This window comes from Equus przewalskii, chromosome 3 (genome assembly GCF_037783145.1).
Source record: "Equus przewalskii isolate Varuska chromosome 3, EquPr2, whole genome shotgun sequence".
NCBI lineage: Eukaryota > Metazoa > Chordata > Mammalia > Perissodactyla > Equidae > Equus > Equus przewalskii.
In genome coordinates, this window is record NC_091833.1 from 100,474,248 (window position 1) to 100,500,813 (window position 26,566).

The window sequence follows — 26,566 nt, forward strand, 5'->3', positions numbered from 1 at the left end:
GAGAAAACTGGTGCCACACCAGGGGTTTGAGTATGTTGCTTGCACTCCTCACCTTTGACCTTTCTTCCTTGGCTCTGCCTCCTTGTCCCCAGCTCTGTCTTTTCCATGTGGTTGTCTGAGTTGATATTATTATTATTACAATTTTTATTAATCTGGGGTTGTGTTTCTCTGAGGAAGTTGACAATCAGTGCAGTGGGTCCTTGGCTGCGAAGTGGTAGCTCTTCCCTGTTCCTCACGGGTGTGTGTCAGCGAAGGACTTTGCACACTCCACATGTTCAGGAACTATATATATATATATTTTAAAGATTTAATTTTTTTCCTTTTTCTCCCCAAAGCCCCCCGGTACATAGTTGTATATTCTTTGTCGTGGGTCCTTCTAGTTGTGGCATGTGGGACGCTGCCTCAGCGTGGTTTGATGAGCAGTGCCATGTCCGCGCCCAGGATTTGAACCAACGAAACACTGGGCCGCCTGCAGCGGAGCGCGCGAACTTAACCACTCGGCCACGGGGCCAGCCCCTCAGGAGCTATATATATATTTTTTTTTTTAAAAGATTTTATTTTTTCCTTTTCCTCCCCAAAGCCCCCCGGTACATAGTTGTGTATTCTTCATTGTGGGTCCTTCTAGTTGTGGCGTGTGGGACGCTGCCTCAGCGTGGTCTGACGAGCAGTGCCATGTCCGCGCCCAGGATTCGAACCGACAAAACACTGGGCCACCTGCAGCGGAGCGCGCAAACTTAACCACTCGGCCACGGGGCCAGCCCCTCAGGAGCTGTCTTTTTAAGTGACTAAATAGACTCCATCTTCTGCTTTTGGCTGTTTTCTAGTTCTACGCAATCCCTCCCTCTTGTAAATTTCAGGATCCTCTTCTGCCTTTGAATGACATCTCATTGTGCTCCTTCACCCGACTCCACGTTCAAGGACGATGCTTGTGTTACGCCCCCATTCCCTTCTCCCACTACACTTTTTTGTTGTGTGGCAGGACAATGGAGGACGATGGAGGCTCAAGAAGTAAAGGGCATTAATAAAGTAGTTGAGGCACGTTGCAAAAAGAAAAAAAATCACCAGGTAAAAAGGTAGTTCTATTCTGTGTTGGCACTGTTCTAGGTGCTGGGATAAAGCAGTGAATAAGAGTGACTGAGTTATAGCATGTTAGGGCTGGAAGAAGGGAACTTCTATGCAATACACATATATTGAATATCATCAGAATGCCAGGAACCATGGTTGGTCCCGGGGATACAGCCACACTTTAGTCTAAGGCTCTGAAGAGTGACTTTCTGGGGAGAAGGCCAGCGAGCCTCAAGACTTGAGATGACCAGAGTGAAGGTTAAGTCCTTCTTATTCATTGTGTTTCTGGCTGGAATCCCCAGAGTGGCTGCATTTGACAATGGGTCAATTGATTCTATGCCCACGACTTCTAAGCTTCCCAGCCCTGTGAGATGCAAGGATGCCATCTGCTACGTGTTTAAGCGTTCATTACTGTAGTCATGAAATAAATGAGATTGTGGAGGATTTTGCACTCTCTTCTGCTAAATAAAGCTATGAATGGGATTACAATAAATTTTATTAATAAGATTTTATTATTTACAGTTGGCTTGGAGCCATTAGCTATATATAAAATAAAAGCAATGAAAGGATTTAAAAAAAGTCTCAGAAATCAGTAAGCTCAATGGTTATTATCACAAAATGGGATCATCTCTTTATCAAGGAGAGCAGGGATGGACCTTCAGCCCTCCCAGGCAGCATTCCATTTTCTCCAGTAAATAATACAGGGTTTACCCCATAATTACCTGATAGATTGGAATAGCTCCTTGGGATCCATTTTGGTCTGTTGGGTAAATGATATGTTTTCTAATGGCATTTTTAGCCAACAGTGAAGCTTGTGAACTAATGATATATGTAGTGAGGGCTCTGTAGGGAACTGTGAGGAGGCAGTAGTTACTTTTATAAAGTTATACATAGGCCCCGAGCTACCAGATTCCAGGGACACAACATTTGTGTTTAGTATTACCAGAGAAAATAAACACTTTGCAAGAGCATTCTTAGGGCATTTTCACAGGATGTCTGAAGAGGCCATGAGTTGGGCAGGGTGCCATTTCCAGCCGGTGACATCCCATTTGAAATGCAGCTGCTCTTTGCTGCTATGAAGGACATGTCAGAATTAGTCTGGGACGATCCCATGACTAGTCCCACATGGCTGCCTGGATCATCGGTCATGGAGTTGTTGATAGAGGAGTGATTTAGATTACTGAGGCAACCGTGAGATCATGGAAAAAGGCCCTGAATTGCAGTCATAAGACCTGGGTTGGAACCTCAGCTCTGACATGGGCAAGTCACTTACCTCGCTGAGCTTCAGCATCTGTCTTTAGAATGAGGATCACACAGAACTTAGGAGGATTGAGAGGCATGCCTTATGTGCATTACTATAGGAAGGTTACTGGCATACACCAGGCCCTCTGTGAGTGTTTGTTACGCAATCAAACCAATAACAAATGACTTGGCACTAAGACGTTCTCCAAACTTGCCTGCTTGTTAAAACACAGATCCCCAGGCCTCCTACCTGACCTGTTAACTGAGACTCTCCAGAAGAGAGGCCTGGGAACCTACATTTAATAAACATCCCAATTGATTCTTATGGTCAGACAAGGTTGGAAAATAGTAGTGAAGACAAAGAAGCTGCAAAGGATTCATTTGATGTTTTCTGGTCATCCATAGAGCTGAATCAGGCACGTGATCTGGTTATCCATCCCAGTCATGTGGCCCTTGATTTCTGCAATTAGCAATATAATCAACCGTTATGGTCAGTTGTTTGTTGATTCAGGTGTGTGTGGAGATGTGGCCTGTGACTCTATCAAGACCATCTCAGAGTGGCTTGGCTACGTTTCTATGGCACAATGAATTTTTTCTTTTTGCATAATTCCAAATTGCAAGGCATGTAAATGTATTCTAAACTTAAAATCAATGTCAGTCCAAGAAACATGATTCCCCAAAGAGATAGAAATCGAAGTGACAAGTCTGCATAGCCCTCTCAGAGCTGACCCAGCCCCCTCCACGCAGTTTCAATGCTGGTTGTCTGATGGCATGGAGCTATCATTAAAAGGCTTTCCCTGGAGTGGTAATGAACCTTCCCGGGGTCCGCCCAGCCAGGCATCTTACAAGATGCCTATGAAGCAAGCTACGAGTTAGATCTATGGTCTAGCCAGCCTGGCATTTTATCTGGAGCTACACCTCTCATATAGTTTGTAGGGCATCTGCTACTTCCTTTCCAGGCTGACGGTCTAGAAAATTAGACACTTCAGTAGAATAAGAATTAATAATAATGAACCACAATATCTGGGAAGCTTCTTATGTACCAGGGACTGTCTGCTTTTCCAATGTTATCTCGTTTAATCTTCGTAACAACTCTGAGTCATTATTCCCATTTTACAGATGAGGAAACTGATGTTTGGAAAGAGGGTAAGTAACTTGCATGAGGTTGCTGAGCTACCATAGTGAAGGGCAGAAGTAAACCTGGAAAGTTTCCAAGCTCCAACTCTCAACCATCGTGCTGTGGTATTATCCTCATGATGTAGCCCAGTGTTTCAGACGTTCCCAGCTGCTGTGTACAGATGTAGTCTCACTGATATTAATGCACTCAGGCTCTACTTCTTTGACTTCAGTTTGCCTGATCTTTGACAATCTGTCTCTCTCCAGACGTTTCTGAAAATTTCTATGGGGAGAGGGCTTATTTATCCAGTTTAATAGTGGCCACTGCTGTTTTGCTTTTATAATGCCTTATGTATCTATCACCGCCATTTTGAATAACAGAATCTCAGAAGTACAAGGGGCTGTAATGGTTATTTAGCCCCTTGAACAATGAATGTTGGCTCTGCCATCTCTGACACATCATGAACCCTTTTTCTAAATGTCTCTGAGGATGGAGAACTTGCTGCCATCCTAGGCCATCTGTGACAACTCTAGGCAGACAACACAACCTGTTTACATTTACTTCCATATACATTCTTCGGTTGGGGCTGATGGAGAAGCTCAAATGTACTCAAAGATAATGTGCAGTAAGTAGTAGTTGACTGAATCCAGGACACAGGATCCCTGGGTTTCGGAATAGTCACCTTCCTTGGATAAATAACAAAGTGACTTCACCTCAGAGCAGAGGGGAATCGTAAGATGGCAAAAGCTGAAGAGGCTTTGAAGTCACCAAGGGGGCTGACGTAAAGGAAACACTGCGGTGTTTTCAGGATTGAAGGGAGAGTCTAAACCAGCAAGGGTAAAGTGCCATGTTTGCATTTTATTGATTTCCTACCTATTGATTTCAACGGATGAACTGTCTGCCTGAGAGAAAGAGACTGACAGTGAAGCAGAAACCCAGACGGCCTGGCCTTCAAGGGAGGGAGGGAATTACATATAAAACACCCCAGGCACTCACTTCTCTCACAGTCTACTCTGAGCACATTCCAGGGCTTTAATCCTTCTCTTGGAATCCTGGAGGGAGATAGATTTGTGGGCTTGCCTGAGCCTCCTCCACTATCCTCCCAGGAAATCTCAACAGTAGGGAGAAAGGATTAGGGGTTCTCATTTGGATCCTACTGACTTGAGCCACAGTATCAGAACTATTCTGAGCTTCATTGTGTCTGATGCATCTGTGTGTCGTCAACACCTAGCAAGTGGTTACACAAAGTAAGTGCTCAATAAATGTCTTGAAAAATGAAAGAATGAATGCTTGATGAATTGCTGTCTTTCTTTGGGGGCTCAGGCATTAACATAGTCTTACGTTGGGAGTTTATCTGAACATCTCAATCCTTCCAGTTGGGAAACAGTCAGAAGGGCAGGGACCACTCTTAAACTTCTTTTTCAGTGCTCTGCTGTGATACTGTGATATATCTTGGGAGGCCTTTGTGTTCAGCATCAGCCTTTTCTCCCTTTGATAAGACTAGGGGTAGTTTTTGCCCTGGTAGAGGACCACTGTTGGAGGCTGTTTTTCCTCTGTCTTGGTCCAATGTATTGACTTGGAACACAATGGTAAGATAGTACTGGCTGGTTCCTGAATGCTTTTTTTTTCATTTTAAAGTATCTTTATTGAAGTATTCTTACCATTCAATAAAGTTCACCTGTTTTAAGTGTACAACTCAATGATTCTTAGTAAATTACGTAATTGTGCAACCATTGCCACAACCCAGATTTAGAATATTTCTATTACCCTAGAAAGATTCCTCAAGTCCTTTTGCAGTCAGTCTCCAATCTCACCCTCAGCCCGAGGCAACCAGTAATTTATTTCATGTCTCTATAGAGTATGTGAGTTTTGCTTTGTTCATGTTTTAATGTTTTGAAAGTTCATCTGTGTTGCAATATGTATCGGTAGATCATTTCTTTTAATTGTGGGATAGTTTTCCATTGTATGAAGACATCACCCTTTGTTTTTCCATTTACTACTTGGTGGATATTTGCTTTTTTTTTTTTTTTTTTTTGGGTTTTGAGATTGGCCCTGAGCTAACATTTGTTGCCAGTCTTCCTCTTTTTCATGAGGAAGATTGGCCCTGAGCTAACATCTGTGCCCATCTTCCTCTACTTTGTATGTGGGACTCTGCCACAATGTGGCTTGATGAATGGTGTGTAGGTCTGCACCCAGGATCTGAACCCGTGAACCCTGGCCCGCCAAAGCACAGTGTGCGAAATTAACCACTACGCTGCTGGGTTGGCCCCATCCTACTTTTTGATTTTTATGTTGTGAACATTCTTGTACAAGTCTTTGTGTGGACATATATGAGAAGGAGTCTGCTAGGCTCTGTGTAGAAGAAAGGAGAACAGAGATGAATAGGAAATGAATTTCACATGTATTTGTGACTTTTACAGCTAGTACCTAAGTAAGAAACAAAAGAAATCTGTGTCATTATTATCACTTTTAATATGTAAAGTGATTGTATTTTCTACACCAAAAGTCAGTCTCAAGACATGTTGATAAAAAGTTTATAATATCATAAAAGTGAAAGGCCATATATACACATATCATGAATTAACTTTTTTGTAGGAGTGGGGTATTGGGTTAATAGAAATATGATCTGCTCATCAAACAGAAAGAATTGCTTGAGAGTTAAGAATTCATTCATTCATGAATTTATTTGACTTTAATGACGTGTGCCAACCATAGTTCCGAGTGCTGGGAGTACAGCAATGAATAAAGACTCCTGACCTCAAGGAGCCTATATTCTAGAGGAGAGACTGAGACAATAAAACAATAAATCAGTATGTTACATGGTGATAAATGCCATAGAGGAAAATTAAGCAGTTAAGGAGGTTAGAGTGTTGGGGATGGAGGTGGAATGGGACAGTTTAAAATAAGGTGGTCAGGAAAGCTTCTCTGAGAAGGTGAGTCTTGGGCAAATACATGAAGAAGGTGAGGGAGCAAGTCATGTGAGTATATGGCAGAAGAGCATTCCAGGCAGAGGAAAAAGCAAGTGCAAAGGCCCTGAGGCAGGAGTGTACATGTAGCGGACAAGCAACAGTGAGGAGGTCAGATGGCTGGAGTGGAGGGTGTAAGAGTAAGAGATGACATCAGAGAAATGGGATCAAGCAGGGGCAGTGATGCCCCTGGAACATGCCTTGAAAGGTAGTGAGGTCCTTGCCACAAAGAGAAGCTGAAGGAGCGCTTAGGCAGGGATCCTACTGATAGATCAGGTGTCAAATACTCAGCTGGATACAATAGCTTTTCAGGTCCCTTGCAAAACTGGGACAGCACCATGATGCTTTGAGATAGAAAATGACTGTTCTCTACTAAACAGCTGAGATGTCTGGTGGATGAGATTTGAGCCAGAGGGCCTCCACTGTCATCGAGCTGATGGGATATTGCCTGGCATTTGCTGTAGGTGGGTGATGTGAAGTGAGCAGACTCTGAGGAGCTCAGCGCAACATCTCATTTCACCGACTAGCATCTTACTGGGTCCCCTCCCTGCCATGGCCTTGCAATTTAAAAATCAAGAATTCTTTTTTTCCCTTCCGTAGAGTGTACCCTCTTGGTGTATAGGTAGGAGGGAAAATAATTTAGTTTGTGAGGCTCCAACAGGTACTTTACAGTACATTAATGTCCACTTAGCTTCCACATGGATTGCTCCGTCAATACCCAAGGCATTTAAAGTTGCAATTTTAGGATCTCTTTCACACTGGGTACAGACACACTCAAGCTGAAGTTGTTGCCTCTTACTCCCCCAACTGTGAGTGACTAACTGATTTTCACCCTTCACCACCACTCAGTAGAGGATTGTTGGGGCTGGAATCAGACAGCACAGGTGGTACCACCTGCCACACTTTTTAATTTTTTTTTGAAAGCTTTCCATGTTTCTTTAGCAGCTGTTGCCTTTGGTCTTTTACTACTTTGTTCAATGGTGAGAAAGGCTGGCTCACAGATTATGGAGGATCTTTTAATTTTTTAATATTCATTATCAAACATTTAGGTGGTTGAAGTATTTGGGCTGCCATGATGGCCAGTGTATAGAAATCATAGTTAAGTTTCCTTGTTGACCCTGAATTAAGGCCCATCCTTTGATCATGTAAAATGGTTTATTTGTCATGTGTATGACTTTGGTGCAGAGGGGTCATCTTTTTCTTTTTTTTTAAACAAACATTTAATTTTAGAACAGTTTTAGATTTATGGAAAAATTGCAATGATAATACAGAGTTCCCATATACCCTGTACCTAGTTTCCCCTATTATTAACATCTTTCATTAGTATGGGACATTTGTTACAATTAATGAACCTATATTGATACTTTTCTAGTAACTGAAGTCCATACTTTATTTAGATTTCCTTAATTTTTTCCCTAATGTCCTTTTTTTGTTCCAGGATCCCATCCAGGACACCACATTACATTTAGTTGTCATTTCTCCTTAGATTCTTCTCGACAATTTCTCAGACTTACCTTGGTTTTGATGAACTTGACACTTTTGAGGAGGACTGGTCAGGCATTTTGTAGGATGTCCCTCAATCGGAATTTGCCCAATGTTTTTCTTGTGATTAGATTAGGCTGATGGGTTTTTGGAAGGAAGACCACAGAGGTAAAGTGCCATTTTCATCACATCAAATCGAGGGCACCTACTTTCAACGTGACATCTCACTGTTGATGTTGAACTTGATCATCTGGCTGAAGTAGTGTTTGGCAGGTTTCTCTATGGTAAAGCTATTCTTTTATTTTGCTTTTTGCCATCCTGTACTCTCTGGAAGGAAGTCATGATGTGCAACCCCCACTGAAAAAGCTGGAGCTGCACTCCACCTGTTTGAGGGCAGCAGATGTGCAGAAATTATTTGGAATTTCACTGCATGGGAGATTTCTCTCTTCCCCCTCATTTACTTATTTTATTCAAATCGTTTGCTTATATCAGTATGGACTCATGGATATTTATTTTACACTTTGAGTTATAATCCAAAACTATGTTATTTTACTTCATTCCAGCTTTGGCAGTTGAGAGCTCTTTCAGTCGGCTCCTGGGTCCTTTTGACATGCTCCCACCATTGTGTATGTGTGTGTGCATGTGTGAGTTTATGTGTGTGCGTATGTGTGTATTTGAGCACTTCCTTATTTTCTGGCGCTGCAAGATGCTCCAGAGCCATTTTGTATATTACTTTTCACAGTCCAAGAATTGGCCATTTCTGCAGGGAGCCCTGGTTTCTTTTATTGGAGAATGATATCAGAAACCAAAAACTAGGCTCTAGGAGTGCTTATCATGACTAGGATGTTATTGCTTCCATGCCAGGAGGGGTTATATTTAAATCAAACCTTTTTCCAAGTCTCCCAAGCCTTGGCTATAGTGTATAATGCTGCCATGAACATAGTGCTGCATGTACCTTCATGCCTTTGTGTTTTCAAGTTCTTTGGATAAATACCCAGCAGTGGGATAGCTGGATCACATGGTAGATCTCTCCTTAATTTTCTGAGGATATCCATACTGCTTTCCATAGTGGCTGCACCAGTTTGCACCTATTTTGCAACCTAGGTGCCCATCAAGGGACGAATGGATAAAGAAGATGTGGTATTTATACACAATGGAATACTACTCAGCCATAAGAAATGATGAAATCAGGCCATTTGTGACAACATGGATGGTCCTTGAGCGCATTATGCTGAGTGAAATAAGTCAGAGGGAGAAAGTCAAATACCGCATGATCTCACTCATAAATAGAAGGTAAAAACAACAACAAACAAACAGATAGCAATGGAAATTGGATTGGTGGTTACCAGAGGGGCATGGGGGGAGGGCAAAAGGGGTGATTAGGCTCACATGTGAGGAGATGGACTATAATTAGTTTTTGTGGGTGGACATGATGTAACCTACACAGAATTCAAAATATATTACGATGTACATCTGAAAGCTGTATATTGTTATAATCTAATGTTACTGCAATTAAAAAAATAATAATAAATTTTAAAAAAACCACAAATGTTTTTTGAGGAGACAAAATTGTGATATGGGAGAATGGGTTCTGAACTCGAAGCTGCTATTTGGGGGTACTAGCTAGCTCTTGCCCATGTAACTGTGTGTGTGAATGTGAGCAAGCCACTTCGCTTGTGAGTCTGTTTCATCTGTGATATATAACATGGGGACATTGGTGTTGTGCCTGCCTCATTTACGGGGTTGCAACAAAGATCCAGAGAGTTCATATCATTTGAAAATGTTTTGTGAATTGAAAAGTTCTATACAAAGATTGGTTTTATTTTCATCATCTTAATACTTTTGCGCATATTATGCCTGTCATTGTTGTAATTTTAGTTTGAACAAATTTCATGCATTTTCAAGTACAGGATCCTAAATACTAGTATTCAGTTATTTTTTATTTTTTTGAGGAAGATTAGCCCTGAGCTATCCGCTGCCAGTCCTCCTCTTTTTGTGCTGAGGAAGCCTGGTCCTGAGCTAACATCGTGCCCATCTTCGTCTACTTTATACTTGGGACGCCTACCACAGCATGGCATGCCAAGTGGTGCCATGTCCGGACCTGGGATCCGAACCGGCGAACCCCGGGCCCCCGAGAAGCAGAACGTGCAAACTTAACCGCTGTGCCACCGGGCCGGCCCCTTCAGTTATTTTTTAAAATTAAAAATGTTATCATTTTTAATCTTAGAACTTACTTGGTAATATGTCCATTAGAAATTTCTGTATGAGAAAAAGTTTCTAATATTTTGCTTAAATTATTTCCCTTTCCTCCAATTCTTCCATGTTTTCAGAGGTTTAAAGAAGAGTCAAGTCAGATACTAAACAAGAGACAACTGGAGTTACTCCTAGCAGTTGTGTCAGAGTAGCTTGGAGGGATTTCGAACTTTCCTCCTCAGCAGGCTTCCCTCCCACACCAAATAAATGTGCTAAGTTGAAACTGCATTTTCCATGCAAAATGTCACATTGAGACAGGTCCCCTCAGCCGCCATTCCAGCTTGCTTGCCCACCCCCCGCCCCCTTATAGGAATTCTGGGCCTGCCAACGTGTACAGCCAGAAGGTTTATTTACCCTCCAATCTGTGCACTAGAAACAAAGCATAAACTACATCATGCTTTCTCCATGCACTGCAAGCTATGAAGACTGCATTGTATGTAACGTGGTGGAGCTCTCGGTAATTTTAAAACAGATTCTCCAAGGCAACTAATTTGAAAGGGTACAACAAAATCAAATCAGCCTCTTTCTGTTTGATGTCCCTTGTGTAAACCAACTAGATGGCATATGTGTGTGTGTATGTATATATATATATATATTTAGCACCATGGAGATTCAGTCAGAGTTTGAGGACGGGAGGCTCGGCTCAAAGCTGTCAGTCTCTGGGTATTGCTCCCTGGCCTGGCGACCCTGTGGAATAACCCCCAGCTGTGGGCTATAAATGATGTAGAAGGGCGGTGAACCAGCTCAGCAGGAAGACAGACACATTTTGCTGGCGTTGCTGTGTTTGTGCTGCTTATTGGAATTTTAAAATGTGGTCTTATCCAGAAAAAGGATGCCCTGCTCTTTCCCCACCACCAACGAGACTGAGATTTCACTTCTGCACTGGGTGCCAGCTCAACTCTGCTCCTGCCCTAGTCAACTTGGTTTTCCTCTGCATCTCTGGCGCTCTGCTCACTCATAACACCTGTTTAAATCAGTTTGTCTTTCTTTTTAATTAAGAGCTAATGTCTGAGAGAACAAGGAAAGAAACATGCAAGGAAGAGAGTTGTTTATTGTACTAAGGACACAATACGGAGATGCTCATACTGAAAATGAGAATTATCTGGTTCAAACAGGATTTTCATTTTGCTGTAAATAAACCAGCCTAAGGTGAAATGATCACAGAAAGAGAGGGCAGGGCAGTGGAAATCCAGACTGCTTGAAAATGTGTTTATTTAAATAAACAGTTACGTTATTTCAAGTCTGATGTGGGAAGGAGGCTTTCTCATTGGTTTGGGAAAAGCTCCCTTTGGGCTGTTTGTCTTAAACACAGCCTAACAGAGTGCTACTTAATGAGAGCCATGCGGATCTCAGATTCAATTTGGTTTCTAACTGGCTATAGCACGTACTTAACTTTGATCTGTAAGTAGGAATCAGGAGCATGATTGGCTAATGTTTGACTTCCAGTTGGCCTAATGAGATTTTATGAATATCAATATTGCTACAGCATCATAATGTATTTGCTGGCTTTTTGTGGCAGTGAAAAAATATTGCTGTCTATTAGTCAAATAACTTGGTTTCCTAACACCACAGTAATTAATCCGATTTCCCTTTGGTGAGTGTGGACAACTGCTCCTTAATTTTTGGGGAAGTCAGCATATATTTTTAATTGATGCTTAGTTTGACTACATCTAATGTCAGTCAAATGTTGTTAATAGGCTCTATTATAACACAAAAGTGCTGATATTTTAAAAGCAGTTGGTGAAACCCAACAGGGCTGTGTTTTCAGGACTGCTCTGCAAGGTTGCATTACTCATTCAGCAGCAGTACCGAATTTATGTCGTTAAATTCATTTTAGCCATTGAAACTTGACAACTAATTTTGGATAAGAATGATTGGAATTGATAAACTCTACTTTTGGAAGTGGCTGTTTTTCAAAACAAATCTTTTATCTGATATGGCATATAATTTAGTGGAAACATACCCAAATCGGCATTGCTGTTGATCATGGGGGTGGGGGAAGCATTCAAATGATTAGATCCTTTATTTTTCAGGAAGAAATAAAGAATAATGTATGAGGGCCATGATGTTCACTCAAAACAATACATATTTGGCAATAGTTTGTAAAGTGTTATTTTTTAGAGAGGGAGATGGAAAATAATACACTTGGTGTCTGTTTTCCACAAATCTTATATTATTACATTTAGAAGAAAAGAAAACTCTTGGACGTTTCTGGCATGGCAGAAAACTCCAGTAAAACGGAGATAAAGAAAATCTATTTCATGAGTGCCTTCTTGTATAGGAAGGGCTCTTTACATGTGTATCCCACTTAATCTTTGCAAGAACTCTGAGATAGCTAATATTAACCTCATTTTACAACTAAGAGAAAGCTTTGGTGAGGTCGAATCACTTGGTCAGGACCCATTGCTATAACGTGGCTGAGCTGGAATTCACACCCAGATGGGCTTGGCTCCAAAGCTCTTTTCTTTTCGTTAAAATGGAAGCTTCATGAGTGAATGGGTCACTTCATTTTTGCTCACCTCTGCCTCTCCCAGTGCCCAAAGCAGTGGCTGGCACCCAGTTTAATGATAGCTCCCGGCCATTCCCTTCCCTGACCTCCAAATATACCGTCTGAACCTGTGCAAACTACCTCTTCCCCTGAGCTACCATCTTCATATTTTACCCCGAACTAAATCAAAACCCCCTTGTAGTACTGACTTTTAGTTTGCTGCCTGTCTAGCCACCCTTCCCCTTTCTAATAGTCCTCTCATGGTATCTCACTACAACCCCGTGAATGAGATAGATCCCGTCAGCTCCGTTTTCCAGGTGAGAAAACTGAGGCTCAAGGGAGTTAAGTGGCTTCCTGTAGTGCACATCTCGTATGGGGTGGACCTGGTATCAGATTCCAAATGTGTCTTACTCCTTTTGCATGGAATCTGAGCTGTGTCTTGAAGGCAGAGATAGGACTGTTGAGTCAACATTCTAGGTGACAGCAGGGCTAGAATTAAGTTTGAGCAAAACCTCAGAGGTGTGAGTGCATGTGGGACCCTTGAATAAAGTCATCGGGATTCTGGTGTTTTAGACTTGTTTGCAAAAGGTGACCTGGGTCATTTAACAATGTCATGCTCTTCCTTCCTGACCATTGCAAACCTGAATCATACTCTTCCTTATTTAGGACCAGCCAATAGAACCCGGGAACCATTTTGTTGGAGGGTAGCTCTTTGACAAACTCCTTTTGCAATCACTCATTCTGTAGCCAGCAGCTGCCTCCTTCATGTTTTGAGGGATCCACACACACACCTTTCCTGTTATTGCTTCCTCTAGGCATAGAAGATTTGGCTTGGTCCTCACTTTGAGTTTTGACTCTAAAGGCACAGCAAGGTGCACTGGTTAAAGCGTTTTTGCCATCTCCCACCATGTCTTCCACAGTTACTCCCCCCAGTGAATACCTGGTTTTTGGCAGAAGGAGGGAGAACATGACAGAGCCAGAGATTCTCAAAAGCCCCTTGCTGATGAAACGGTTTTGCTTTTTCTCCTCTCATGCTGTTGTTTAAGTTTCAGGTTTCTGTCCGGGGAGCCTCTTGAAGTTAAGAAAAGAGACCACAAACAGTGTCACTGCTGAGCTCCCGTGACAAAGTGGTGTGCTATGAAAGCCCAGCGATATCAAGCTTGTCAAGTGTTTATTTTAGATCATGCAACAAAGGAAAATCCTTAGCTGTTCAGGTCTTGCATTGCTAGACTCGGGGAAGCAGGAGAGCCCTGATTTCTCAAATGTTCTCATCTGATAAAGGCTTCTTGTGTTGGCCACTCTGTCCATGTGGAAAGTTACCCACCTTCTCTCTGTCCCAGTTCTTCCTCCTTGTCACAAGAATCAGAATCGTTGACTGTTGTTCTTGGCAAACAACCCATTCTCTGCTCAGGTCTCAGGAATGAAGAAACAAGGCTGACTGTGAGCATAGTTTTAGCTCCTCCTTCTCTTCTCCAATGCCTCCACCGCCACCAGTGCCCTAATATACAATGGAAGTCATGTCTTAGCTGCCCAGTGCCTTTTCCCCTCAATTCACAAAATTAGCACCTGTGATGTGCTAGGCTCTGGTCTAGACTGGGGGATGCAGTGACAAACAAGATAGATGAGGCCCTTTCCCTCCATAACCTTTCTAGTTACTCTCCCTAGGGGAAAGCCTACCATTTTGAGATGGTTTTCTACACTCACAAAGCTCCTCCTGTGCTATTTTTCTGAGCATCAGATAGCATTGTGAACTTTCTGCCCCTTTATTCAATCAGCTCAACATTTTGTTAACCTGAAGAGTTTGTGTTGTTCAGCCGAGCTGGAGAATTGGGTGCATGCTTCTATTTAGATCATTTATAAAAATATTAAAGAAGACCAATATCAGGGTAGCCTCTGGGCGCCCTCTTGATGTGCTCTGTGTTATCCTTAAGCCGATCTGCCTGACACAGCTTAGGTATGTAGTACATATTCAATAAATTTCTCATTGATTCATTGATCCTCTTTTCTTGTCAGTCTAGTTCCCACAATCCTAGGATGACTCAGTGTTTTAATGGCCCTCGATTTGAAATATTGTTAGAAGTCTTTTTTGAGGCTAAATAAATCCTATGAATTCATTTCTCCTGGTTCCCACGCTTGCCTTCTTAGAGGAGTTACGTGATCGAGCAGACCTCAATTCATTGCCTCCTACCTCAATCCTATTCTTATTCTCCCATTGGTTTTGTTGTCTTCAGTGTTTGGTGATCTGAAAACTTGGATTCTAAATTTGCAAGTCTCAGAGTGAAATGGAGTGATTTGTCTTTCCAGGGCCTGCGAGCCAGCTTCTGTAGCCTTCTGACAACTGTGCATCACATTGGCTGCTGGTAACAAAAGTTTGAGTGTTTTGTTCAGGAGGTCCCCAACTTTACCCTTGAGTTCAATGTGTTTATAAATTGTAGCTGATATCACTGATGCTCATTCATGCAAATATTAAGTGCTGGGTCCTGTTCTAGGTACAAAGAGCAAGGGCTCCTGTGCTGGGAGAGCTTACATTCGAGTGGAGCATAGGGCAGTGAATAAGCCAAGACATTTAAAAAATGAGAATTTCAATCTGCACTGAGGGCTATGAAGCCAATAGCCAAGCTGCAGTGAAAGAGACATGGGGCCATGCAGGAAGGAAGAGGCTGGGTTAGGCAGCATCTCCTCTTTGAGAGGTGACGTTGGGCAGAATATGGCATGATCAGGAGGCAGACATATGATGATCTTGATGAGGAAAGCTCTTGGCAGAGCAGACCCAGGCACGAGGGCCCTGAGATGGGATCAGCCTGGTGCTTTATGAAGAATTCCTGGGTGAATTTCAACTGGACATCAGTTCCAATCATAATATCTGATGTGAATACTTTTACTTAGTTTTAATAATGACTATTGTTTATGGATCATCAAATGATATGCTAGATGTTCCAGCTCCACATCCATTAGCACTAGTTGCTAAAATGTAAGCCAAAATGAGGGCAGGGATATTTATTTGTTTTGTTCAATGATGTATCCCACATACACATGGAAAGTACTCGATAAATATTTGTGAACTAAACAAATCCTTGCCATAAGCCTGCAGAGGAAGTAGCACCTCCCCTAATTTGGAGATCAGAAGACTAAGGTCCAGAGATGTTAAGGAGAGTTGGGGTTTGAGTCTGAGACTGTCAGACTTGAAAACCAGTGCATTTCCCACTGTGCTCTACCTCTCATGCTTGTTCTAGTACATTCCACCCACCTGCTTCCAAAGTCTAATCTCATTAGCGTTCCTCTGAGTCAAGACTGAGGCAGGGAGTTAATTTGGCTGTTATGCTCTCCCCTGTTCATCAGGGAGTGGTCCTTCTGCAGCCTGATCATTATATGGTCCCACTGATTTCTGAGCTAACTTGCTGCCTTTGATATGGGCTCAGATCTTTTCAAAAAGCCAGACCTCAGACTCTGACTGCCAAAGCTTGCCCTCTAAGAGGTTTTACATAAATCATAGCATCAGAGCACGGTTCATGCTCTAACATTCAGGCAAATGTGGAAGAGCAGAGGAAAAGGGACCTCACATGAATTGAATACCTGCTATGTGCCTCGTTTGTGATGGGCATTTTGTATTTTATGTACAGAACCTAATTTAATTTAACAATTAATAATTACTATAGCAGAATGGTGATGAGAATTGGTTTGGGGGCTCAGATAGATCTGGATTAAATTGTAGGATCAAGCATTTAGAAGCTGTATACCTTTAGAAAAGTTATTTAATCTCCCTGTTCCTTAGTTATAAAATAGGTCTAATGTCACCTATCCTCTAGGCTTATTGTGAGGATTAATAAGAACATCTGTAAATGCTTGCCTGAAGCCAACATTCAATGAATATAACTTATAATAACTTGCTACACTTTAGTGAGTTTAAGATGCCATATATTAAGTACCATTATTTTATATGCCACTAAGAAGTGGTGCTGCCAATTTGACTATCATGCACTATCAATTGTAAGATACCTTCTGATATTAGAGATGGAATGTGGGAAAATGTGCCTCTTAGAATGGATGAAGTATTGTTATAGGTTACGTAGGTTGTGTAACCCATTAACAGTGACAATAAATTAACAAATTAGTGAGCATCTAAATCTAATCATTGGGTATTGTTTGTCAAGTGCTTTAGGAATGAAATGGTGGCACCTTTCTTTATAGCCTCTTTCAATTATTTGTGACCCTCAAAAATCAAAAAGATTTTTCTTATATCAAGTCAGGCTCTCCAACAACAATTTCAGCCAGAATCTGCTTGTTTATTCCACTCTGCAGATAATAAACGAGTCATCAGTGTACTCAGAACACTCATTCATCTGCTTGTTAACTTACAACTTAAATGCCTTTCTTTCAGACTAATTACAACATAATTATCTAGGCCTGCAAAACATCTCACCAATGTAATGTGGGTGAGTTCAGAGAATCAGGAGATTTTAAGTTTGCTATTCATTCATTCGACAAATATTTATGGAGAGCATAACGTGTGCCTGGTCTTTTTTAAATATTGGAAATAAGATTGTGAACTAGACAAGGTGCCTGCTGTCATGGAATCTGGGGGAAGATGGGTAATAAATGAGTAACAAAGGAATAATATTTCAGATAGTGATGAAACCTATGACAAAAATAAAGCAGGATAATGAGATAGAAAGTGACTTGATGCTGAGGCTGTTGTAGGTAGAACAGTGGGGAAACGTCTCTGGTGAGATTACTATTGAGTAGGGACCTGAATGATGGGAAGGAGGGAGAATATTCTGGTCAGAGGCAACTATTACAAAGACCTTTAAGGTAGAAATGGACTTGGGCTATTTATAAAACAGAAAGAAGTGGAGGGTCTAGGAAATGTAGGGGTGAGTATGGGAAGGAAGGTGGAGAGGTAGGCAGGGTCTAGATCATGGTGGCATTGACAAGGCAGGAGAGGGAGAGAGGAGTTTATTCTAAATGTAGAAGGAAACCAGCAGAGGAGGGCAGGCCATTAAACTGGGGAACGATAAGATCTAATTTGCTTTTTATTTTTTTCTGAGTTCCCTGGTAGCAGAGTAGAGAAAGAATTATGGGGTGGGGAAAGGAGACAAGAATTGAAGCAGGGAGACCAGTCAGAAGGATGCCTCAGAGATCCAGACCAAGTCTAAAATGGCAGGAATAAAAGTGGAAAGACGTGACTGGATTGGGACAGATTTGGGAGGTGGAGCTCTTGTGATATGGATTTGGGAGGGAGAAGGGAAGGGAAAAATCAAGGCTGACTTCTAGGCTTGGGGACTGAGCCACAGAGCGGATGGTCGTGACACTTACTGAGATAGGAAAGAGCTGGGAGGAGTGCATTTAGGGAGACATTTGTGGTCAGGTTACCATTGAGATGTCTGTCAGTCATCCAAGTGGACAGGGACGGGAGGCGGATATGTGAGTCAGGAGTTCCGAGGAAAAGTCACTGTTAAAGGTGTAAATTTAGGAATTATTTAAAACTCAGGTGAAATTTTCTAGGCAAGAATGGAGATAGAGTTGAGAAGATGCTTAGAGGAAAAGGAGAAGCAGCCCACGAAGGAGCCCCCACGGCGGGTGATGTTACGAAAAGACGACAAGCTTTGCAGATCAATTGAGAGGAGAAAAATAAACAAAGGATCAAAGATGTTGAGGGGCTGGATCATAATTGCAGAGTGATGGACCCCTGTTGGGCTGGGAGTCTGGAAGAGAGAGACTTTCGCTATGAACAATGATGCTCAAAGGAACAACTGCCTTTGGTTTTGGGGAAATTGAAACACAGAAAGTTTAAGTGACTTGGCCAAGGTGACAGGAGTGATAGAGCTGGGATGCAAACTCAGAGATCTTGGCTCGAGCATCTGGATTCTTAACTACCACACTGTACTGTGCCTGCCTCTATGTGGATCTTTGAAGAAGTTTAAATTAAACGGAGGAAAAAATAAAATAAAAAGAATATTCTGTAACAAAGTTGCAGCAGGATGGGAACTGTGGACTGGCTTAGTGAAAAGGTATTTTGGGTCAGCTTCACCATTTGGGTGACAGTGCCATTTTCAAAGAGACCAGAAGCACTCATAATGAAAATAAATGTTGTTTGGAACGGAGAAAGCAGGCAGAGTTCATTTTCTTCCTTTCCCTTTCAGGTAGTTCTGAGCAATAAAGGCCACCAACCACTATTCATATCTGATTAAACAAAAGTAAAAAAAAAAAAAAGTAGAGAAAAGACCACAAGAGCGAGTGGCAAGCTTAATCTTTGGTATTTAGAATGATGAAGAGAAGCAATATGTGAAATCCACTTAAAATATGATTTCATGTTCTAATATACATTTTGAATTTATGGGGAACTGACTTCTGCCATTTATTCAGAGAGCAAAAAAATGCATATGCTATGCAGCTGAACTTATCACACCATAATGGGACACCTAGCATTTTTCACAAGTGATTGATCTTCCCCACCCCTTAACAGTTCTTTCCTAACTGTTACAAAAAATGGAATACATTTCAAGGTTCTCTTGAGTTGAATTGAGCAGAAAACCAAAGAAGCCACTAAAATTCACCAGCTATAGTAAGAAAAAAAAGAGAGAGATGGAGCTGGGGAGAGTGTATCCTTTACGAAAAAGGAAGAAAATTTCAGCTGGGAGAAACACCCTGGGGGTGGATATGCTAATTGGAATATTCCCTACTAAGGTTAAATAGAACTTAAACACTGTTTGAAGCCTATGTTATATATCCCAAAATACATACTGAACCAGGAGGTAAAGAAACTGGGTTTCATTTCCAGCTGTGTCGTTGATTTGAACAAGTTGTTTAACCTGTCTGGGGAGCTCAGTTTATCCATCTTCAAAATGAGAAAAACAGCGTTTGCCTATACCCAACAGAACCTGAAAGCCAGGTTTCATAGTCAAAGCTCAGGGTCCTATTTAAATTTGAGTTTTAAGGTGAGTGGATCTTCTTTCAAAAAAGAATCCTGAGAATAGGAAGAAAGAAAAACAGCTGGATGTAGAGGTCTAAAAAGTGCTTATTTTGCACAGATCCTTCTCCAGTTACACAGATCCTAGTCCCAGTTCCTTTCTTGGAGCTCTGGAGGAACTTTAACTTGTACTTTTCCACTAGGGTGACCAACTCATGATGGTTTGCCCAGGACTATCCTGATTTTAGCATGGAAAGTCCCGTGTCCTGGGAACTTGCTCAGTCTGGGTCAACCCTGCACAATTGGTCACTCTAGTTTCCATTGAGCCCTGGGTCACACTTGCCTTGGTGTTTGTGTGTTTGCAACTAGACTACAAGCTTCATGAGGGTTTGGGAAGTAAAATATACTGATTGTTCCTAGTCCTTTTGTATTTTTGACGGTAAGTTTTGGGTCCACAGTATGTCCTTCTTGCAAATACTTCATTGATGGATTTGTTTGCCAAATGCACCCTAAGATCTTTAGCCTCTGCCTCCTGCAAAGTATTTTGCCAAGCAATTTCAAATACGTTATTACATTTAACATAAGGGTCCATTGAGGTTAGCGGTGACCTTCCTACCTATAGATAAACTAACTGGGCTTCAAAGAAGAGAGCAATTCACACAAGGCCACCCATCTTATAAATGTCTGACCTCAGACTAGGGCCTAGATCTTCACTGAGCAAAGCCCAGATTCTTTCACTACGAAACGCTGGTTCTTGTTTTGTGGGCCTGGAACACCCTTGCCCCTCGCTTGATGGGTGGATATTGAACACGTTTCTCAAGGCTTAGCTCAAGACTTAGCAACCACTCCAAGGGGCTTTCCTCAATGCCCCTGCCTGTTAGAATTTCTCTTCTTTCTGAGTCCACATCATTCTTTTTTTCTTTGGAACTTAATCTTACCCTGCCTTTTATAATATTGGTTTTCATATCTGTGTCTTGCTTTATGTCTCCTGGGTGATTATGTGCTTCATGAGGGCAGAGACAAGAGCTTCACTCATTTTTGAATTCCTAGCTCCTAAGTGCCTGCTTATTCATTCATTCAAGGTTTGATGACTGTGTTTAGCAATATCTTGATTGGAGGGGAAGGGACATGGCCTTCACCTGGCTTGAAGTCAGCCAAGCTAAAAACAAAGTAGAGAGGAAGTCCTTCCTCAGGTGGAGTGGCCATATATTTTCAGTTTTATTCAAGGGCCGGACTACCACAACTTGCAAAAATCTTCCCATAGCATTTTCTCCAAGTTTTTTTGCAACTCTTTAAGCTCGGCCAGTCAGAGAATTAAAATGTTCAGATTCTATGAATATTAGAAGAAAGTCATTTGCTTGGTTAATTTATTTGACAGGCATGTTTTTGAGCATCTGCTCTGTGCGAGATGTCGTGTCCAGGTCCTGTGGGGAATTTGAAGAGTGTAAAGTTTGGTTCCTGCCCTCTAGAAGCTCACAGTATGGCTGGAGAGCCAGGACAGACACATTAATCACTGCAGTAGAACGTGGCTCATGAGTTCCCAGAATGAGGGGGGAGACAGCTTACGCAGTGGTGAAACTGGACGACTACCTTGAGGAGGTGGGATTCAGATTGGGCCTTGAAGTTTGAAGACAATTAGAGATAACAGTGATTATCAATCTCAAGTGTCTTAATGGAAAGGTGGTCCTGAGTTTGGGTTTGTGGGCTCTTTTTCTTTGCTTCGTGGTCCTCTATCTTTCTTTGTGAGAAAATCTGGCTTTTCTGGGGTATTTGGTCCTGTATTCGCTTCTCCCTGCTCTCCTTTCCACATTTGTTTCCTACTGTTTTTTTTCCCCCCTCGGTCATTTGGAGAAATCTGTTTTTGTTTGGCAGATCTGGCATCTCTCTGGGGCCAATGACCCATTTTGGTTTCAATTTGATCTTGTTTCTAGGCCTATAGTGATAGAAAGCCTACAGTCCAGCCCCTAAAAGTTAGATCACACCATTTCCATTCATGAACAGAGTCACCATGCACCCTATTCACATGGCACAGGAAATAACATCATTAGGTTTTCATGTGAATGAAGAACCTGGGGAAATGTTTACAGCACTTTGTGAAATTTTTATGGACTAAGCCATGATTGACATGTTAATAAACAGCAGAAAAATATTTTGGTTTGCTTTCTACTTATCCTTGTAGTTCCTATTGGAAACCTGTTGTCAACTAGCGTATGTCTTCCGTGCCCAGCGTACATGTATCTGCTGATAATTGCTGTTTATTCTTCATTTACAAAGAAATCCTGGAGGAACACTGGAGCACCAATCTGTACCATCTAGTGTCATTTTTATTCAGATCAAATCTTCTGGTTGCTGAAAGCAGGGGAGGTGCTAATGCTTGATATTTTTTTCAAAGCATGCCATTTCTTTGAGATGTTATCTAAATTATTTTATTTCTGAGTGCTGGGAGCCTGGCAGAAATAATTGAATTGTCAGTGTTTGGTGCAAATTCTAACATCCATTGACTAGGAACTTTCGATTTACCAGTATTCCTGATTCTCTCCCATGTGACCGTATGAGTAGAGTGATGGTACAATCGTGTCTTCCGAGAACACTCCATGCTCCTCTTCAGTACCTTCTCCACATCTGAGCTCATTTTGCCTCCTGTATCCAAAGCGTCTCTCTGAAATCAGAGTCAGTGCCATTATTACTGTCGCTAACAATAGCTCATGTCCACAGCAGGGAAGAACAATTAACAAATTCATGAATTGTGTTTGTTTACATGTCTGAGCTCAAGGCTAATTATTTAATTAATGTCTTCTGTCTTGAACAGAAGTGTTAGCACATGGAAGTGTGGCTGAGTGGCAAACAAGGTGAGATTTGAGAAATTCCAACTTATTCGTGATACGTAAATAGCCATTTATTCACTGCAGACCTAGAATTAGGGTAGGAGTGTTTTAATCTCAACAGCTAACTCTGGCAATGCTTGGTAAAGAGTTCATTAATCAATTTAGTTAATGCCTTTTGCAGTCATTGGAAGGTACTTCATAGCTGAGACTAATCATTATAATAATAGTATTAAATGTCAAACTATTCAAATACGTCAACCAAAGCTTCATCATATTTCACGTTGTAGGGTTGGGCAAATGTAGCTATTGATTGTTCACAACCTCAGAGCCCTAACTCAATCTCTGACTCTTCTGTGTGCGCCCCGAACTCTTCATTTATATTTTTCATATGGTGGTACCCTTTGCATTGTGTAAAAAGCTACCCTCCCCCTCCAGTGTTGACTTATGTCTTGGTGTCCCATGGTCCCTCACGGTGTTTCACTCATTTCAGGTGCTCCGTAAATGTTTGCATGAAGGGAAGGCTGATTTTCAGAGTTTCATTGATTTTAATATCAAACAAGGAAATAGTTTGCCCTTAGAGCTGCTTCTTTTTAAATATGTAAGTACAGATAGAAAAGTGAGACAGTTACCAGGCCTTTGTAGCTAATACAAAGCTTCTTTTCAAAATTATCTTTATGTTTTGGGTGGAAGTGGCTTAAAAAGAAGAAGGAAAAACCTTGAAGTATCCAGCAATTCCCTGAAGTTGGGGAGCAATGCTTTTTTCCTTCAGTTTCTTCAACAAAAGACCAGCCCTGGCACCAGGCTGTGCATTTCCCCTCCCTGTGCCTTATTGTTTAAAGAAATGAATCAGATGCTTCCAGAGATCCCAAACTCCGAGTTGATTGAGTTTGATTATTCCGCTGACCCTGTAATTATTTATTTGTTTCTGCCTGTGTCTGAGACACTCTGCCGGGTGCTCTTTTGGAGGCATGGATGAATATGAAGATGTTATGGTGTCAAAGTTGAGGGTGTGACCTCTAGAACCGGAAGGCCTGGGTTCAATCATTAGCTTCATGATGTATGGGCTGTGTTACTGACGACTCTGTGCCCTTGCGTACCCATCTGTATGATAGGGATAGTCATAGTACCTGGTGATAGGGTTATTGTGGTGAATCAATCAATTAATACATCTAATCAATATAAAGAGCTTGGAACAGTGCTTGGCACAAAAATACGTGCATTTAGTAGATGTTAGTTAGGTAATATGGACTGAATGTTTGTGTTCCTCTATTCCTATGTTGAGGCCCTCATCTCTTATGTGACAGTCTTTGAAGGTGAGGCCTTGGAGGTGATTAGGCTCAGATGAGCTCATGAGGGTGGAGCCCCATGGTGGGATTGATGTCCTCATAAGAAGAGGACGAGACCAGAGTCCTCTTTCTCTGTACCATGTGAGGGTGCAGTAAGAACTCTGACATCTGCAAACCAGGAAGTGAACCTTCATCAAGATTGGAATCTGCCAGCACCTTGATCTTGGACTTCCCAGCCTCTAGAACTATGAGAAAGAAATTTCTGTTGTATAAGCCACCCAGTAGATGGCATTTTGTTATAGCAGCTCAAGCTAACTAAGACACTAGTTTCTGACCTAAGCACACGGTTTCTGATCTCAGGCAACATATAGTTTGGGCGGGGGTGGGGAGGTCTGGGGAGGAGAGACAAAGCAGAGAAATGAGGAAGGAGTAACTGACCGTTAGATAGCAGTAGAAATGCCTTGTTGGCAGCAAGACGAGGCAATAGGAATTTAGGGGAGCCAGTACTTACAGCAGAAGCTTGAGGAATGGTAGACTTTAAAAGTGAAGGGAATCCCAGAACTGGGGAATTACATGTGGAGAACTGAGCAAGTGGCAAGCACAAGGCCTGTTTGGGACATGAAGGAGATATGTGAGAATAGAGAGGAGAGGCTGTGAGGCGAGGTGTGGAAAATAAGGATGGGTAGACTGTGGACAGCAGTCCCCAGCCACAGTGTAAGGCATAAGGGAATGGGCTTTGGCATCAGACTGACTTGAAGTGAGTCCCAACCTTGCCTCTTTCAGCTGTATGACCTTGGGCATGTCAATGTACCTTTCTGAGTGTCAGAGTCTCATTTATCAAATGAGCATTATTTACATAAGTCCTAATGCTCCAGGTACTCAAAAGGTGGGTGCACTTAGCATATCTCCTGTGTGCAGTGCACACTGGAGATTTTGCAGTTGAGTTACGCTCCACCAACAATTTTTTAGAGTTAACTGGCACAAGAAAAGAAAGGACTTCTTGGCTATAAAATTTCAAAGGAGTTGGGCTAATTGGGGTGAGTCAAGCCCTCTAGTTTTAATGTGAAGGGTTTAGTCTGTGTTGATAAGTTTTCTTCTGAACTTCATTTAATCAAAAACTAAAGCAAGAGTTCTCATTCTTGCTCCCACAAAAAGAACAGAGGCTTCAAAGCCACCAAAATACTTGCTAAAGGAAGTTTGTAGAAGAATCATTCATTAATTGACATTTGTGTCCAGTGCCCTTTCATGTTCCACCCACTTGTCCTTTCTGCATTGCAAATCCCACAGCGTGCTGGTCTCCATTGACCTTCTTACTCAACGGTTCACAAGCACACCATCCTGGGAGCAATTTTTAACCACAAAACACAGCCGGTGTATCTCTTCAATTCGTGACTGAGGATGAAATAAGATTCTCTCATCTTGTTTGTACTGCTGATTTGTTAGCTCTTTATTGATTAAAGATCGCAATGCACAATTTGTTTTTCATCTTAAGTAAGTATATTCTGTATCTGTCCCACTGTCTATGAGTTATTGATTTACTATGATCTGTAAAAACTCTTTTGTCCCAAAAGTTGGGGGCTCTCCACCTTCCTGAAGGGTTTTGGAAGGATAGTCATCCATCCTATTCTAAATCAATGAATTTCAGCTTCTCCCATGAGGTTTGCTGTAAGTTTAGGAAAAAATTGGATTTAGATTTAGATGAAAACAGTCAAGGCTAGGATGGCCCCTCTTAATTTCTTTTCTTTCATAACTGGCTTATTGGAGGAGGATCTAGAAATATATGTAACTGCTGAAGAAAGCTTCCCCACTGCTCAGTGTTCTTCCTGTTTATGGCGAGTGGTAGGCATCAAGGCATTTTCATTCTATTTGCAAGTGCATCTTAAGAACATGTGCATCTATTCAACCATTAGAGAACAGCTTGTCTGAGCTCTTACAAACTGCATAGCTCACTCACATCAGGAAATGTGTGTAAATTGTAAAATGTATGAAACTCAAGCCTTTAATGGCAGCAAATTGATTCCCTAAATGAACAAAGCAAATTAGTAATAAAACTGGTAACCCAATAGGCCTCTTTGCGTTAGCCCCAGCCTAATTCTGTAGACACACGTTCTGTCTTTTCACTACCAACTTATTTTTTTTTATTAGCAGGATTGTCATAAAAGATGCTAGATATTAAAATCTTGTTAAAATTTCTAAATCCAACAACTCATTAATACTGCTTACCTTGGTTTTATCTTTTAGAAATATTGGCTTTAGGAGCAAATAGTGAATTATGGAAATAGATACAGGTGGCATATCTTCATTATTCTTGATTTACCAAGATAGATAGAGTTAATAATAACTGTGCTCATATAGAAAACTCTTCATCAGAATTATTTTATCCTTTCATCCCATGCAGTTGTGAGCATTCTCTTTATAGTTTGTCAATTTTATTTTTGTCATTCATTGAAGTGTGCTTTCCCTACCATTTAAAGATAAATGCAGTAATAATTTTAATGGGCATGGTGAAAGGAAAGACCACCCAGAGATTAATATTTGGACACAGCATGATTTGAACGCAGTCTTTGATGCTCCTGAGCGCGTTAGAGTTTTGACTGATATATCAAGCATGTGTGTTTACATTGCATTTAGAGAGGCATTTAGTCTTATGTCATTAATGGGTTGTCTCAGCTACTGTTTGTGAATGTCCTTACTTATGAGGAGGAAGTATTTTTCATCCGCCTTGACAAACATGTATCACGTCCATGTCTACATGACAGAAGGATTTCTAAGTACATTTTGTGTTTTTTCTGTGTTGAGCAGATACCTTTAGCTTTGATATGGTGAGCAAATAATCTTTTCCCCTGTCTTAGCCAGTTTGAACTTAGGATTCATTACAGACAAACAGGCACCAGTTCTGATCCTGAAGCTCCCCAGGAGATCTCAGGGCTCTCAG

At 41.5% G+C, this 26,566-nt stretch overlaps 1 protein-coding gene across 4 annotated transcripts in view; it reads left to right on the forward strand.

Annotated features, from left to right (window-relative positions):
- Nucleotides 1–26,566, forward strand: part of PPARGC1A (PPARG coactivator 1 alpha) — a 609,701-nt gene that overhangs the window by 247,304 nt on the left and 335,831 nt on the right. The gene's annotated exons all lie outside the window — the stretch shown is intronic.